We start from the raw sequence: 18,967 nt of genomic DNA, 5'->3' as shown, positions 1-18,967 counted from the left end.
AACAGAGTTAATGTTTCAGGTCCAGTGACTTTTCCTTAGAGAAGTGTGTGTGTGAGAATAATGAGGGAATCTATTTAGAAAGTGTACAAGAGTCTGAAAGATTCTGTAAAAAAAAACTCAAAACTAGTTTAACATCGCACTCCATATACTGTTAAACCTAATTATATAAGATGCTGCCGCCCATAAGAAACATTCCCTTGGCAAGTTCTGAGGGTAATTAGTTTGATTTGGGTTTGGTGGAATTTAATCTGAAACAGAAACTCTACTCAACTTGAACCACAGACTTCCAGTTTTACCAGAGGTAGGTCATGGGGTGAGCAACCAATTTGGTTCCAGGACCATATTGGTCATTGACAGCTTTAAGGAAGTTGTTCGCCTCAATTTAATCATGTTCCTATTTTTCATCAGTCAATTGTGTTTCTAGGGTCTCACGTGCAAGCAGAGGAAAAAGGCTAAATTATACATTCTGCCTTGAATGCACTGCTTGTGGACTAGGTAGAACAGGAGAGTTTTTTCCTAACCTAACAAGCTCCCATCTACACAATCTTCTCTAATCCTCCCTCACTGAATCTCCTTGTGATCAGCAATAGTCCCAACCTCATAAACACTGAACATGCCTCCATTATCCCCTTAATCACTTCCTATCCTTCTAATCACATTACCACACCTACCCTGATCTTGGGGTCGTGTAGTGAACAGAAACCTTACATTAAATTTTTACAGTATATATATAAATAGGTAGGAGAGAGCATTCTCTGTTCATGATATCTCTTTTTATTTTTTGAACTGTTTTAGCCTAAGGATCTTAGGTAAATTTGTGTAGTGTACCTTGCAGATAGTAGACACTGCTGTTACTGAGCCTTGGTGGAGAAGTGAGTGAATGTTTGTGGATTTGGTGCCAATCAAGCATGGTGTCAAGCAAGTGGGGAGTATTCCATCACATTCATGACTTGTGCTGGTAGTTGGTGCAGCATTCCTAGCCTCTGACCAGCTCTTGTATCCATCTGCTTCAAGAAGACACCATCATCCCTATACCTAAGAAAGCACATGCAATGTGCCTTAATAACTATTGCCCAATATCTCTGACCTCAAAAGTCATGAAGTATTTCAAGAGGCTGGTCATGGCCCACATCAACTCCAGTCTCCCAGCCTGCCTCGTAACAGGTCCACACAGATGCCATATCCCTAGCCCTGCACTCATCTGTGGGACAATTGGACAATAAGGACACCTACATTGACTATAGCTCTGCCTTCAACACCATTACCCCTCGAGACTGATCTCTGTGATCTTGGTCTCAGCTCCGCCCTCTGCAACTGGATTCTCAGCTTTCTGGCCCACAGACTGCAATCAGTGAGGATTGGTAACTGCACCTCCTCCACAATAACACTCAACACTGGAGCCCCCCCAAGTTTGCATCCTCAGCTCCCTACTGTACTCCCTGTACGCCCACTACTGTGTTGCCAAATTTCAAATGAACGCCATCTACAAGTTCGCTGATGACACCACAGTGGAAAGATATCTAACAAAAATGAGTCAAAATACAGAAGGGAGATAGAGGACTTGGTGTAATGGCGTAATGAGAACAACCTCTCTCTCAACGTTGGCAAAACTAAAGAATTGAACATTGACTTCAGAAAGAAAGGAGGCGAACATGTCTCTATCTACATCAAAGGAACTGAGGTTGAGAAGGTGGACAGCATCAAGTTCGTCGGAGTAACGATAACTGACAATCTTACCTGGACTTAGCACATAGATGCAACGGTCAAGAAGGCACAACAATGCCTCTTCTTAGGCAGCTCAGAAAATTTGACCCTCACTAACTTCTACAGAGGCACCATTGAAAGCATACTGTCTGGGTCCATATCGGTCTGGTATGGCAACTGCTCTGCCTAGGAGCACAAGAAACCACAGAGGGTTGTGTGCCCAGCCCAAACTATCACAGAAGCCAACCCTTCGTCCACGGACACTACTTACACAGCTTGCTGCTGTGGAAAGGCAGTCAACATTATCAAATACCCATCCCTTCCCAGTAATGATCTCCTACAACCTCTTCCGACAGACAGAAGATACAGAAGCCTGAACACCCACACGCGAGCAGGTTCAGGAACAGCTTCTCCCTGGCCATTAGTAAGTTGATGAATGGACTCTGTAGCCTCAAATAATGCTGATCTTGCTAACGTTGATCTCACCTAGCGCACATCCTGTTTACTGTAACCTGTATGCATCTATTTAAATCTTTTTGATCTATACATCCTTGTTTACTATGATCTGCCTGTACTGCTGGTAAACAGTACTTCGGTACACGTGACAATCAATCAATCAATTAGTATTTATATGGCGAGTCCAGTTCAGATTCTAGTCAATGGTAATGCCCAGGATGTTGATAGTGGGGCATTCAGTCTTGGTAACACCATTGAACATTAAGGGGTGGTGGTTAGATTGTCCTTTATTGGAGATGGTCATAGCCTGTCATTTGTGTAGTGCAAATGTTACTTGCCATTTTTTAGTCTAAGTCTGGATACTGTCCAGGTCTTGTTGCATTTGAACATGTAAGATGTGTCTGAGGAACTGAATACAGTGCTGAACATTGTGCAATTTTGTATGCAAATAAAAGATTATAAAGAAAATGCAAAGTTTTGGGTCTAATTTTTCCTTCAGCACCTAGAATTCTGGAATAGAACAGGCAATAAAAGGGAGGGAAATAAACACTGACTTTCATTTTCACATGAAGTATGCATATAGTGCAGCATATATAGAGGCTAGCCATTCAGTTTCTCTGAATCTATCCACTTAAAACACACTGCTGCCTCCTCATTATGCATTCAATTATTTCTTCAGTGGTCCCATGTTTTTTACAAAAACAGTCTGGTTGCTTCCACTATCTGAAATGCATTTAAAATGTGATCTTTATGTGAAAAATAACATTCTGGCGTCAGCTCTAAGTTTATCTTTTACTAATTTACACTTGAATAATCTTGTAATTTAAAGTAATATTCCAGATTTACTGCCTCTATTCCTTTAATTATCTTATATCTTATAAGATCATCTCCACTGTGCCTCCTGCTGTAAATTTCTATGTTAGTCAAGTCTTTCCACAATTTAGTTATTTAAACTAAGAATGAGCCCGTCAGTTCCCTCTGCATTGTCCTTAGTATTTAAATGTCTGTTTTGGTCCTCTGCCTTCTACCCTATTGTTTGAGCTATGTAGATTAGCATTACTAACTTTGTTGATTGCTCTGTTTGAATAGGTTCGGCATCAAGTTGTTATGGTTCCAGCTGATATTACTGTTGGACAAGTCAGATCCCAGACTGAAATCTGCTTTAGGATCATGCTTTGTAAGGGACTGAAACTATTTATTAAATTTCTACAGCTTTAACACATATAAAACTTTATGTTCACTGTTTAAACTCCAGATGATTCCTTGTAACTTCAGCTTGCCTTTTGCTGAGCAACTGCATGGAACTGTGCTGAACTGGTCAAAACCAGTGCATAGGTCTGACCGAGAGCTAACAACAGCAAAATCCCTGTAAATCCTCACTCTTTTTTATCATTGTGGGCATAGCCTATCCAGTTGACCATTGAGGCCTGATCTTTGTTCTGAAAAACCGAATGAAAAATTAGTTTAAACAGCACCCTCCCCAACTTTGTCCCCATGGGACAACACCAAGATCCTGGGGCAAGCAAAGCAGAGACAAGCACGGGAATTCCTAGAAGCCTGGTACTCCACGAAGAAAGCCATCAACAAACACATAAAACTCAACCCCAAATACACTCCATTGCGAAGGAAAACCGGAAGTGAGGTAATTCAGCTCAACGGACTCCAGAGTTTAAATACCAGGCGGGAAAACACAATGGCGCTTCATCGGAGGCTGCACTGATGATGTTACCCAGCAGGGTAATGAAATGTCTGCAGAACAACCAACCAGCTCGGCGAGCCAACCAACCACAACTACCATAGAAGGTGGTTGAGGCCAAACATGATGTGTTTTCAAGAAGGAGGTAGATTTAGCTCTAATGGCTTATGGGGTCAAGGGATATGGAGGGGGGATGAGATTTGGTTATAAAGTTTGATGATCAGTCATTGTTATATTGGATGGCACAGCAGGCTCGAGGAGTTGAATGGCCTACTCCTGTTCCCATCTTCCATGTTTCCATGTATACATCTGCTGGTTAAATGAGTTCGTTATCAATTGTAATACAACAATTGTAGTTCATTTTCCTGATTGCCTCAAAGGGTTGATAGTGTTTATGTACAGACATATTTGTGTAATACATTGAAATGCTGCTTTCATGAGAACTCCTAATGTTCATTCAAATGCACTTAAATTGTTTTACCTGTGACTTAAGTACCATTTTGCCATAGATGCAGCCTAATTTAATAAATGTAAACCAATCTTAATCTTGCACATCTAGCCATTCATGGAAACACAATGAATTTGAGTGTGTAAGGAAATATCAGTGGTTCAAATTACTCTAATATTATTGTACAATCAATTCAGCTTTCCATGTGCATATAGCCTTTATTTCATTCCCTACTGGAGTTTGTAGGAAATAACTATGTCTATGTCCTAAAATAACAGGAAATCTTGCCACATACAGAACTGCAATCAGCGTCCTAGTGGGTTACGAGACAGTGCGTCTATTGGCTGTTGCAAATGAAGGAATATATATGCTATTCCCTTTTGCTTCTACTTGTAATTTTTTGTTTTTATTTACTTTTTTAGTTTGCATTTTCAAACCTGTTTTATTTAAAAAGTGCAGCAAGACTGGGATGTTGATATGGGATTAATTTTAATTATTCTGTTTTATTTTTTTTCAGGTCTATAAAAATATACTAATGGATTCTAAAATAAAATTAAATGAGAACAATGTTTTGATCATTGGCAATGATTTTTGTTGCTCATGTATGCAATATGTATATCCTACAATTTTGTTCTGTTGAAATAATGGTCAGTCCTCTAGACAGCTCCACAGTTTAACTATGACAATTCTAATAGAAGTAAAACTATATCTCTGTATTCAGGCACTGACTGAATTGTAAGTATTCTTAGTATTACTTTTCTTTTTACTTCGAGTTTAGAGTAGTGAGGATTTTACCTTTTGGACTTAAATGTGTGATTATCGTACTGTTCCAAAACCAAGAATGTGCCAATTCCATGTAGACTTCATGTGATATCTGAGATCTGGGAGTCATTTATTTATAAATGCTCATGATTGTTAAACCTGATTTCTTCTGCCGTCATGACCTGCCATAGATGGAGTGTTGGGCTTATACTTTTTGCAGGGTATTCAAACTTGACGAGATGATACTTCTGTTAGCTTTGTAACACAGTAAATCATATAGTTCTGAAAGATTTTGTAGACTTTTATTACAACTTCTGGTAACTACATCTATTACAATCACAGGCATGGCTGAGTCTGGACAAGTACTGAGCAATTCACTTATAAAGTGTAGCATGTTTCCCTCAGTGTGTCATGCTGCAAGTGACTTCAGTAAGATGAAACCTGAGACCTATATCCATCAGGTCACTTGCTGTGATACAGTGATGATTTCATGAGCATGTCTCTTAAAGGTATGTTGTATACTAGCTGTGAGACATAACACAACAAACTAACCTTTTTTGACAATTAAGTCACTCCTTTAAGCATTTGTTTGGTGTCTCATAATGAATCAGGAATGCCATTGGCTTTTTGGGGCCCAGCGGTATATAAAAAGTTATTGGCCCACTATAGATGGAAGGTGCATTGGGTGATGGATAAAGTACATGAGGAACAAGGCCCATTCATGTTGAGGGGGGAGGGGAAATACATGGGTAAAATGTGCAGAGCTCTGAGTTTTTTAAAATGTAATCTTTGTCTTTGATAATTTCCTCTTATCTTGTTTGTGTCATTTTCCTGATTACAGCCTTCAGTTTTTATTGGGAAGCCAATATCAAATGTATTCCACTGATTTGGCAGGCCTCAGCCCACCCCAACCCTTACATCACCTTACCACATTAGATGTCTTTTCCTTTGCTATTGTATTACTTATTACTAGTTATTGAATCTAAGCTTTTTTATTGATGAGGAATCATTTGGCTATTTTATTTTAAAGCATTGTGTCTTCTTCTGCTGATTCAGTAGAGGGGAGGTGATGGTTCACTGGTATGATTGCTAGATTATTAATCTAGGGAGCCAGGTAACGGTTTGGAGACCTAGATTTGAATCTAGCCATGGCACATGGCGGAATTTAAATTCAATAAAATAATCTGGAATTAAGAGTCTAATGATAACCATGAAACCATTGTTGATTGTCAGAAAAACCCATTAATATCCTTCAGGGGAGGACACTGCCATCCTTACCTGGTTTGCCCTACATGTGACTCCCAACCCACAGCAATATAGTTGACACTTAAATGCCTACTGGACAATTAGGGATGGCCAATAAATGCTGGCCTAGCCAGTGATGACCACATCTGTGAATGAATTTTTAAAAGCTGTCGCGTTAAGCCACATTACATTTAGCCAGTTATTTATCCAGAACAGAAATCTATATTTTTAATCCAAAATTGTAACAACTATGGAAACACATCTTTAAAAATGGCCAAGTCAAGTGGATTCTAAATTGTGTGTAACAAATATACAAATAGGGATTGCAAAACATCTTGAACTGCATCAGAGAATGTAAGAAAGACATTAATTAATACTTGGCACTATTTCTTCCACAAATTGTTGTGAATCCAAGCTGACGTTAGCTTTGGATGGGCAACAAGGATACTAATTTTCTTTCACTAGAGGTCAGTACTGTAATGCACTTCATAAATATCTTATTGCACTTTGCGTATAATGTGTAACAGAGCCATCTAAAGGATTTTTAGATGTGTTAATTGGAAATTGTAATTACTGTCAATTCAATGTTTATTTTGGCATTTTTGACTAATATTTCATTGCATTTTCACCTCATGTATTGACTGAAAAAAAGAACAGGGAAGGTGAGTGACTTGATACATGTAAGCACAAAGTGGCACACTCTGTCTTCCCTAGCTTTCACCAGCACGTTGCTCCTCCTGTCAGAACTTTGCACGTGACCCTCCACATTCACCTCATTTTACCATCATAGTGACCCTCTAAAAATGTTGATTTTCCAGCATCACAGAACATTAATGTCTCATAATCATAAGTCCTTTCTTCCTTCAATGCAGAATCGAGTACTGAACACCAGGGAGAGACAGAACATCGGAAGTGGCCTTCAGATATCTTCAGCTTGATAATTATAAAAGAGGATGGCATGGAAAATAAGCTGGATTTTGGCATATGTAGCCATTATTAATAATGAGATTTATAATAAAATGGGATGTGAACATGATTGGCAAGGCAAGCATTTGTTACGCTTACATAATTGCCTTTGAACAAAATGTCTTGCTAAGCCATTTCAGAGAGTGGCTAAGAGTTTACTGCATTACTGTGGGTTGAGAGACATATGTAGGCCAGATAGGGCACGGATAATAGATTTCTTCCCTAAAAGGCATTGGGGCACCAGATGGGGTTTTACAGCAATTAATGATAGTTTCATAATCACCATTACTGAGACCCTCTTTCAATTCTAGACTTTATTAATTGACTTAAATTCTAACAGCTTCCATGGTGGAATTTGAACACATGTTCTTGGAGTATTAGCCTGTGCTAGACCAATTATATTGAACTATGCCACCACACACTCCGACAAGACCGCCCCCAGTCCCCTGACCACACAAACCTCAATTTGGGGCTGCAGGGATGGGGGTGGTGTAATGGATGGGCAGGGAGATGTTCCTTGCCAGGGCTGAGGCAAGAGTATTTGCTGCCCTAGGTGAATCTCTATCCTGGCACCAAACCCCAAATTCCAGCAAAGTTTGATGGAAGTCAGGTCATTGAAGGCCAGAGGTAAGGTGTGAGTGTGGGCCAAGGTGAAGCAAGTCACAGAAACCCAGGGATAAACATAGGAAGCATATTAATGTTGGGATTCAAAATTAAGAAGTCGATCTTCTTACAGTGTGAACACATCGGTGCAATGAGTGAGGCGTTGATTGAAGTTCTGTTGATTCATTAATAGGTATAGTCATAGTGCAGTAAACCTTAAAAACAAATGACTGAGCTGATCAGAAATGACCTGAACCCCTAATCATGCCCATTGCAGTTGCATGAACACTTGTTGCTTATGTATGACCTCTCAATGAAATTCAAATTCTGTCAATCTCACTACAGCCACTAAATTCCCAGCCATTGGACATCTGTTTTTATTCTCAATTTAATGTAGTTCGAATATGATTGAGTATCAGTGCACTGGATGTGATATCAATATGTAGCAGTGTCTCATGATAATGGGATTTGTAGTTTCTTACCCCTTTAGGTATGGACAATGACACTCAGCATCTGTGTTTCACTGAAGGTCCTGCCCTCTCCAACAGGGACTAATCGCTAGTAGCCTGGCCAACCGCACTTGCACTTTCTAATATGTGTTCTACCATGTGACCCAACTGCCTGCTTTTGAGCTGGTAGAAGGTGCATGTGTGTCATGTGATGAGTTATACAACTAATTTGTTTAAAACACTGGGTGCAGGTTTTTTTTAACAAATCCAGCAGTTTTTCCATTCTCAAATTGTGCAGCCCTAGACAAATGCCTAGTTTACTATTGGTCCTGTTCCCAGCTATCTCCTAACTGAATTAAATAGAATACAGCTACATAGTGCATTGATTTCATGTCAGCAGCCACTGAAATGTGATAACCTGCACAATAATGACAAACACTTTCTAACTTGTTGGTTCTAACCTTTCTCCCAGCAGTCCCTTCAATTGTCACTCTAAGAATGGTTCATGAGGAAGATGAAGACCTTTGAAGTGATTGCTCTCTTTGAGGAAGAACTATCACATGACACACATGCACCTTCTACCTGCTCAAATACATATATCTTGGTCAGGCTGCCAAAGCAGGCAGTTGGGTCACATGGTAGAACACATATTAGAAAGTGCAAGTGCTGTTGGCCAGGCTATTAGCGATTGGTCCCTGTTGGAGAGGGCAGGACCCACAGTGAAACACAGAAGCTGAGTATCATGGTCCATACCTAAAGAGGACTATTCTGGAGATCAAGTAAGTGCATGATGGTTTTCACCAATGCTCTCAGACTGTCACCTTATTGCAGATTAGGAAAATCTCACCTTTGTCATTCAGCAGTTCATTGAAGTGCATCAAACAGCTCTCCAGGTCCTGGCTAGTGGACCATGAAAGGGAAAATATAGAAATGATTATAAAAAATGTGAATCTGCTAAATTGCTTCCACTCCTAGCTCTTGACCTCACTCTCTTATAACCCTACAAGTTCTTTGTCATGTACTGATGGCCAAGTCTGCCCCTGCACAGGAGCAAATTGTGCCATCTTTACTGGAGCTGCCATGAAATAACAGCCAAGAATATCTCAGAAGAGTGAAACGAGTAGTCTGCTTCCAACTCTGCTGAAACCATACTGGCTGAACAATGTAGGAACAGTTAAAAAAAAAAGGAGGGAAAAGGATCTGTACTTACATGAGGATATTTCATCGAATGTTCAAAACTGTGTTAAAAAAACATATCTGTTTCACATTTATAAACCATAAAATTTATTTGAAAGCTCCATTGTCTCATAAAAAGCATAAAGCTGCTTTTTAACTCTCTGCTCAGAAACATTAGGGAATTGGATGATGCCAGAGGATATGCCTTATAAAGGAAATAGACAAGTATTGAGGACTCTTGTGAGAGTGTCAAGTGACTTCATTTAGAGAATCAATTTTTATTCGTTAAAGCACCAGGTTATAGGCTGTGCCAGTTATTCCTGGCTGTTGGCTACCCTTTGCCATGCCCTTCTATTTTTGTGCACCCCCCTCACGCTGGGATATAGGAGAGAGGTTGGGGGAAACTTTCCTTCCTTCTCCAATGACATATGATTAAGGCACATGATTGGTTTCACGTCATGTCAGATGGTCAAAACTTCTTACTTAAAGGGCAGTTTTGCAGGATGAGCTGATTAGCAACTCACACTTGTTACATTTTAATGCAATGAGCAACTTGAAAGGAGGTTGGCATATGAGGTACAAAAACAGATATTACTGGAGAAACTCAGCATGTCTTCAGAGCATTCTGAAGCAGAGTCACTGGACTGAAAACATTACCTTTGCTTTGTCTCCACAGATGCTGCCAGACCTGCTGAGTTTCTCCAGCAATATCAGTTTTAATTTTAGATCTTCAGCATCTGCAGGTTAGTATTTTATTGTCATTTGGGGTATTCAGAGCTGCATGCTCTCCATCAGTTGTTCCACGCACTGGTGGGAATTCTGAGAACTTTATGAAATCAAAGTATTTTCCCTGGAAAAGACAACAACCTGATCCAAATAAAAGTAGACACAAAGTCTCACCATAGTACTTTCAGTGCCCACCATCAAGAAAAAATAATCTAATATCTACTAAACATTATTAACGCCAAGCTAACATGTGAAGTGTTGTTCCTTCACACTTGCACAAAATTGTAATTTTGTGGAAGTTATTCCATGTTATTTATTTATTTACATTAAAGCAAAACATTTTGAAATATTATGATAGACCTTGCCTCTTCTAAAGAAATTATTTTTAGTATTGTGTGGTTTGTTAGAACATATAAGGTGAATAAACTGAGCTGTCGTATCAAACAGATGAGTTAATAAAAGATTTATGGGATCAAGGAAATAAGCTGTGCATAAGTGAGTGAAAAAATGGATCATAATTAAAAGTGACAATATGAGGTAGAACAAAGCCAATTATATAGGAAGCAAAACTATTCATGATTTTTTTTGAGCTGTTGCAAACAACAGAATAGTGTGAGTTTGCAAGAGGCTTGTAGCTTTACTAAAGGGTACAAAAATAGGTGCTTTGCAGTGACCATCAAGATGTCAAGTATCAAGTTAGACCTCCTTTTGTGTTATCACAATGATGCCTGATTACTACCTCATGGTGGTCTCTTGGACTGGCATGGCCTCAGCATGGACTTCCTGCCTCGAGATGATTCCAGAGCGATCTCCCAGCCTCATGAACCTCGAGGCGAAGTCCAGTGTGATTTGGAGCCAAGGTGTGGACTGGAGGCTAGGTGCCAGTGTGGTCTGGATTGGAAGACTGTTGTTCTGAACTTTTATTTCTGCAATGCTGGACTTTTTATTTCTCTCTTTTTCTAAGATCTTATAACTGAAGAAGTTGTATCTAGATACCTTTGTATCCATGATGGCGCTGTAAGTGGTGACTTATAAACTTTTCACTGTACTCTTTTGAGTATGTGTGACAATAAAGCTAATTCCAATTCTAATTCTAATAATAACAAGGAATCAGAAGATTGAGACCTACACAAGCAGGACATTATGTACAATACATCTCTGTGAATTTTTGTTGGAAGGCATTGATTCATTTAATAGGTTTTATAATTTTTGTTTAGCAGTAAGAGTGTAAAAAGGGACAAATGAATGAATGTGTTTTTGTGTTTTGTGTAATCATGTTTGTTTTTGCACACCATCCAGCCTTTGTACTCTGGAGAAAGGAAAGCCTTCACTTGAAAGGAAAAGCTATCTATATGGGACTACTTCAAAATGTCATTCCTGCATCTGAGTGGGTTGGCTGCAGAAATCATAGTTAAATAGATGCTGGAGGCCAGTTGAATAGATGTTATTTCTTTTTAAGTATAATTGAGAAAAGTTTGCAGAAATTTAATAGGTTTGTGGAAGTATTTCTAAATAAATTGAATAGAAAGGTGCTGCTGAAAACCACCAGGCACAATATTCATGTTAAGCAGTAGCATAATTCCAATGCAAAAACTCAATCTGTGTCTTTGACAGCACCTGAAGTCACTAAATGGATGGCAATCATTTATGGAGTAATTTTCTTGCTTGTTTTAATCCAAAGATTGTCCATCTATATCAGGACTGTTGGAATAATGCAGTGGTATAGATACATACAAGTTATTAGATGACAATCAAAGATGAATGAACCTCTTTTGTGTAAGGATGCAAATCTCATTTGCGTTGTTATTTTCTCCCGTTTTCTCTGATCACCCAGATCATGTTCCAACTTCATCTAAGGAGTGCACACGTTAATTCACATCAGGACTTCACGTGATTCTCTTTCAAACCTTGCTTAGGATATTTGCCCAGCAGCTTGCTAATGACTGTCTAATATTTAGTCACATCTGAGATAATGTCCAATAATTCACACTGATTCATAACAATGAAAATGATGACCAAGACATCCTGGTGACACTAGTGGAATGATTCACAGATGTTGCAAGCATTACTAAAGATCATTAATCAGAAGTTGGGAGCAGTTGGCACTGTAGTTTCAGTGGACTGAGCAGAAAGGGCTGAGTCTGAATTTTGGTACTGCGGCAAAATATTTTTCAAACAATGATTTTGTGAGTCTTGTGGTGCTGTGGTAGTGCCCCTGCCTCTGAGTCAGACAGACTGTATTCAAGTCTCACCAGCCACAGAGATGTGTTACAGCAAGTCTGAAGATGTTGATTAGCAAAAAATAACGGAAGTCAAGATTGATGTTTTGATTAGATACCTACTGTTTCTTCCTGTATTGCCTGCATGGCAAATAGAAATACTCTCCCTTCAATAAAGTCTGAAATTAATAAGGCAGCAAAAATAAGAAATCAAATTTGAATCTTCCATTTGAGAATGTATTATTCTGGAGATGTAGCAACCAGCTAATATAGATTAATTGATCTATTGATCTATTGAACTATTCACATATTCCTGGGAGTTTCTGAATGGTCACATTTTTACCAAAGCCCATTAGTGATTTGAGGTAACCAATAAATTATCAAGCAGGACAATTTCCTCTGTCTGTAAACTTTATACATGCACATAAGAGTTTGGTTAAAATTGTGCAGAGGAAATAATTCATAATGTAAAATATGAACATGAGAAAAATCACACATGAGAAATGTTTATTTGGTTCACTGGAGTTCAATTTTTGTACTTTTACTCTTATTTTGAAACATCTAGTCACATATCCAAAAAACAAACATACAATCATAATGGACAGGAAGAACCCAGCTGGTCTAGCAATTTTAACTACTACTGACATCAACTTTCATTCAGATTAGATGTTTTCAGTGCTCACATCCTCTAGTACGCTCGCAGGGGTAGTTTTTAGTCTTTGCCAATCAGAAGCCTCCTCTGGCAGCAATGCAAAATCAGAAAATTATTCTGACAATCGAGTAGCTGAATCACTAAAATTTAATCTTTTCCACAGAAGAAAGAAATTGTTTCATTGAATTCCACATATTCAGCCCTTGAGTGGCATTTGGTGCAGATCAGAAGTGGCACAAAACTTCTACCCAAATTGATAAGCCCCTCACTCTTTGTCCAAATTCTGAAATTAGGGGCAGTCGCATAAGGCTGAATGCTAATATTTTTGGCTAAGCCTGAATTGATCGAGTGTTTTTGAGGATTTAGTGGTCACAGGTCCTAGTGAGTTGTCTCACTATATCTTACCAAACTCACCTCAGTACTTACCTATAGCATCGTTCACATTCATATTCTGCCCTACCCGGCATTTCTAGAACAACTCGCCACTCAATGGGTATCCCAAAATTCATTGGCATCCCTTACATTGTGCCATCTTTAAAGTCACCTCATGTACCTGGACAAACAGTGTTGGTCCAGAGCTGCCCTACAAAATTGCTGACACTTGCTTTTGACATGGCAGTTAGGGGGAATATCAGCATCTGCTTTGTGAGCCAGGTCCTGGAGGTTCTCCTGGATTGGATGGGGCTGATGTGGAACTTTCTCCCTCCCTCAGAATCAGCAGCGGAGGCCACATCACTAGACCATGCCTGTCTGGTCCGAGTTTGCCACCCAGGTTAAAACACTCTTGGCCATCTAGAGTAATGCCCAGCGCTTTAGGAAGAAGATCAATGACCTTCTCCACTCCCCCAGAGTAAGTTCCTCCATCTTCTGCCTGATACCTCACACTCACAGTATCTCTTCTATTGTACACACCTCTCACTATTGCCTGCTACGTCTTCCTCGCTTGCCCTCACTGCTGCATACTCTCTGTGCTGCCTACCCACTCATTCAGGATACCTCCCCACCTGCAATAACAGTAGTAGCTGTGCCACCCACTTTCATCTCCTGTAATATCTGCCTCTGTCCTATTCCATGAAGAAAACAACCCACAATAGGGCAGAAAGAGCCAAGATGGGTGGTGTGCTACCCATTATTTGGCTGGTCATCCTTAATGGGCAATGGCCTGGTGGTATTATCACCAGACTCTTGACCCAGATAGCGTTCTGTGCATCCAGGTTCGAATCCTGCTACAGCATATGGTGGAATTTAAATTCAAGAAAATATCTGGAATTAAGATTGTGATGACTAACATGAAACCATTGTTGATTGTCTGGTTCACTAATGTCCTTTAGGGAAGGAAACTGCCATCCTTACCTGGTCTGGCCTACACATGGTTCCAGACCCACAGCCATGTGTTTGACTCTGAACTGCCCTCTGGGGAATTAGGGATGAGTAATAAATGCTGTCTGGTCAGCGTTGCCCTCATCCCATGAATGAATAAAAAAAAGGAAAGAAACCTAAATCTGAAGACACCGAATAGAGGCTGTATTGGAGGCTGCCCTTGGCTTACTGTTCTGGGACCCCTGTGTGAAGGCCAGCTCTCGACTTGACTGAGGAATACTGACAACTATGACAACTTTCCTGGCTGTGTGTCTGCACTAAATGTCATGGCAAGACAGTAGTATTATGAGTCTGGCATCTCTGGCTGAGAGAGCAAAGTGCAAAGACGTAAATGGCGCAATGCAAAAAAAGGATGATGTGAGCATCCGGGTAGGTCCAGAGTGAGTGAGTGCTATGACAGCAAGTGAAGAGCCCAGAGATGCAGCCTGGTCCAGTCCATGAGTTGAGTGTATGTCCCTGAGCACAGTGTCCTTACAGCAGCATTACAGTGATAGTTGCAGGCGTAGCATGGAAGTGCAGAAACATCCTGTACATGAACAGGAGATGTTTATCGAGTGTTTTTACAGGTTGCACATGTCAGATGCCAATGTCTGTAGTTGTGGGGTGCATGTGACTTTACCCTTGAAGCATGACCTGAGAAGTTGGTGCCCACCGTCCAATATCAAGGTCATTTGGATCAAGCTGCGACCCGAATCTGCCAGGTGCATGCTCTGGTTTCCTTGTTGCGTTTTGTTGACATTGAGCTTTTGGTGAGTTTGATAAGATGGGAGGCTCACTATTAACGAGTTAACAAAGTGTTTAACAAGCAATAATTACTATCAATTGGCAACTTGCTGTTGCCTAATGAGAATCTTGACACCATACGTGTGACAAACATAAAAGATAGCATGATTTGTTCCTAACAGTGAAATAGTGCTCAGTGATCTTGTCACCCGATTCTGCCAAACACCTTGCCATAGTCCATGTCACTCAGACCCCTATAATATTTCACCGTGGTATGGGTAAAGACTAATGCCTCAGTGCAAAAGAGGGATTTTGCTGACAACTTTGCTTTAGCAAATGCTAACTGCATACTTTTGAGAAGTTTAAATGCAATCATAGTTAAAATTTACTATTGGATCCAAAGCGATTGGAATTAATTGCCACAGTGAAACAGCCTCTGCCAGTAAAATGAATTCATTTCACTAATATGTAACACATTCTAACACATTAGTATTCCTGATTTATGTTGAACTGATGGGAATTTTAGCAAGTTGTATCATTCCAACAGTCATGTACTACACAAGAAGTACATGGTCCACTTCTAACAGAAATTTACATGTGCTAAGATGATGTGGAGAAACTGAAGAAATAATTAACTCGAAAACTTCCCTTTCTTGTCCAAATAATTGCAGTTTTATGTTGACAGGAGCCATAAATCTTGTGGTTATTCGCATTACATTTTATTCTATTTGTCAAACCAACATTTCCTGGATTCAGATAGTTGTTTCATTTAACCTTCCACCTTGAACAGAATTAAAAAGCAGAGAAATTGTTAAATTTGTATAGTCCTTTGTTGAGGCCATTCTTGGAGAGCTGTGAACTTTTTGAGTCTCCAATTATAAAAACAACATAGAGGCATTGGGGAAGTTGCAAAAAAGATTTACTTAAATTATTCTAGAGTGGTGTTATGACCAGGTAAGAAGAGTGAATTAGCTTCACTCATTTCAACTTTCTCAGTTGCTGTACAAAACATTGGTGAGGCCACTTTTGGAAAACTGCATATAATTCTGGTCCCCCTGCTATTGGAAGGATGGTGTTAAACTAGAAAGAGTACAGAAAAAATTTACAAGGATGTTGCCATGGCTGGAGGGTTTGAGTTATAAGGAGAGGCTGGATAGGCTGGGACTTATTTCCCTGAAGTGCGGAGGCTGAGGGGTGACCTTTTAGAGGTTTATAAAATCATGAGGGGGATAGGTAACATAAATAGCCAAGGGCTTTTTCCGAAGTAGAGGAGTCCAAAACTTGAGTGCATAGGTTTAAGCTAAGAGAGGAAAGATTTAAAAGGGACTTGAGGGGCAACTTTTTCACACAGAGGGCAGTGCAGGTATGGACTAAGCTGCCAGAGGAAGTGGTAGAGACTGGTACAGTTACAACATTTAAAAGACATTTGCACAGGTACATGAATAGGAAAGGTTTAGCGGGATGTGGGACAAACACAAGCAAATAGGACTAGTTCAGTTCAGGATACCTGGTCGACATGGACGAGTTGGACCAAAGGGTCTGTTTCCATGCTGTATGACTCTCTGACACTGACTTCAACAAAGCTCTATGTTCTTTGTAGCATGAGGCTATACCTTTCTCCATTGAAATGTAGGCAACTAATTTATATTGTGACAAAAAGCAAAATGCTGGGTTTTCATGAGTGAAAGAAGGAGCAACTTTACTATTTATTAACCCTGAGAAAAATAATAAAGATGCACTTTCACAGGTACAAAGTTAACATGGGGCAGTATCCAATGAAAAAAAGGAAGATGATAGGTATATACAATTGAAAGTCCTGAGCATGCCCTTGTGACATATGATTTCAACCTGAGGCTACACTTGTTAGTCCGTGTCTTCAATTATCAACTATTTTCAATTATCCTTTGAATTCTTGGTATTTTGAGATTTCTTTTCAGTCAGTATTGCCAACAAGAGTTTTTCCTTCTTGAATGGCAGAATGAATGCTACCCCAAGCTCGTCACAAATCTATCTCCTCACATCTACCACAAGCTACTCCTTGATACATAAACCAATATTGTATATTCTGTCTGTGAAAGTGATGTTTTTTCTTAGTTTTTTCTAAATTACCAGGTTCCATCTCTGATATCCATTCCCATTAAGACAAGTAGAGGGTGAGGGCCTTTTCACACCTGACTATGTTAACATGTTTTGGTGGGCTTTGATAAAATGTTAATTTCGGTTTAGACTGGTTTTATTTATTCCACATAAGTTTCATGAAGCTTAAGTAGCTAACCAGTGTGGTCAGGTAATTGCTGTTGGCATTTGAAGTTAGTGTTTTTGTTCCTTTCTAAAACCATTTTCATCCATAAAAGTCCCAGGTATTAAATTTAGATGATGGAATTATAAAATCCATGCTGTTTCACCATCAAAACAGATGGTACATTTATCAATAACATTGAAAAGCTTGGGTTATTTTTCATACAAAATAGAAGATGGAGTGTCTATACGTGGGACTGGAAAGGATTCAGACAAACATAGAATCCCTGCAGTGCAGAAGGAGGCCATTCAGCCCATTGAGTCTGCACCAATTCTCTGAAAAGCATCTCATTCAGACCCACTCCCATACCCAATCGCTGTAACCCTGCACATTCTTTTGTTATTTTTACCATGGCTAATCCACCTAGGCTGCATACCCTTGGACGCTATGGGCAATTTAGCATAGCCAATCCACCTAACCTGCATATCTTTGACTGTGGGAGAAAACCAGAGCACCTGCAGGAGACTCATGCAGATGCAGGGAGAATTTGTAAACTCCACACAGACAATCACCCAAGGCTGGAATCGAACCCAGGTACCCAGTGCTGTGAGGCAGCAGTGCTAACCACCATGCCACCCTGTATTGAAATATGCACCTGCATTGCTGTATTACTGCATAGATCTCCGATGAGAAAGGCAGTGTAGATGGTCTCAAAGCATGTAACATTCCAGTACAAAGATACCCACTTCAGCTCCAGTATCGGTAACAGTCATGAAAGTAGTAAACTACTTGCATTTGCCTTATCTTCTTTCCTCTTTGCTGTCAGTAAGCACAGAACCGAGATTATGTTTAAGACTGAGGGCTGAATCTTTTGTTTTTTTAGACTAAATGTGAATATCATGAGTTTCATGGAGGATTTCTCCCTGCGAGGCCTAATTTATTTTTATGGCTATTGTCCCAAACTCACCTCATTAATTACCTACTCTGTCTCTATGGCAGTCCTCATATTTGATGCCATCCTCATTTCCCTACTCACAAGGCCAGAAGATCTTGCCACTGCCCAGATAACCTGGAATAGATTGGCATCCCTGGCACCTAGGCCATCTTTAAAAGGTCCTTATGCACCTGATCAAGCACTGTCAGTCTGGAATTGCCCTGACATTTGCCTCTGACATGACAGATAACAGGAAGTTGGCACAAAGCACAAAAAAGACCAGGCAGGGCAGGGGGTGCCGTGATCATCCGGATAGGTTCCAGGTGAGTTAGTATTAGAAGAATCTAACTGCATTTTCCAATTAAGTTCTGGATTTCAAGATGAAATTCTGGCTAGGCAGCATTATGAAAAGGCAATTTTGCTTGTTATCACCCTCATTAACTACACATCTTGCTACATGATTATGCAGCTTCCTATCCAACCACACACTACAAGGAAATTAGATGCCAAGAATTCTCAATGTGAAAGTTGCCAGTGGGCACCTGACGACTTCAGTTTGCCTCCTGCTCCCTCAGACCGCCATCTTGGA

Source organism: Rhincodon typus, chromosome 13, assembly GCF_021869965.1.
Source record: "Rhincodon typus isolate 14 chromosome 13, sRhiTyp1.1, whole genome shotgun sequence".
Classification (NCBI taxonomy): domain Eukaryota; kingdom Metazoa; phylum Chordata; class Chondrichthyes; order Orectolobiformes; family Rhincodontidae; genus Rhincodon; species Rhincodon typus.
This window is presented reverse-complemented; position numbering follows the sequence as displayed.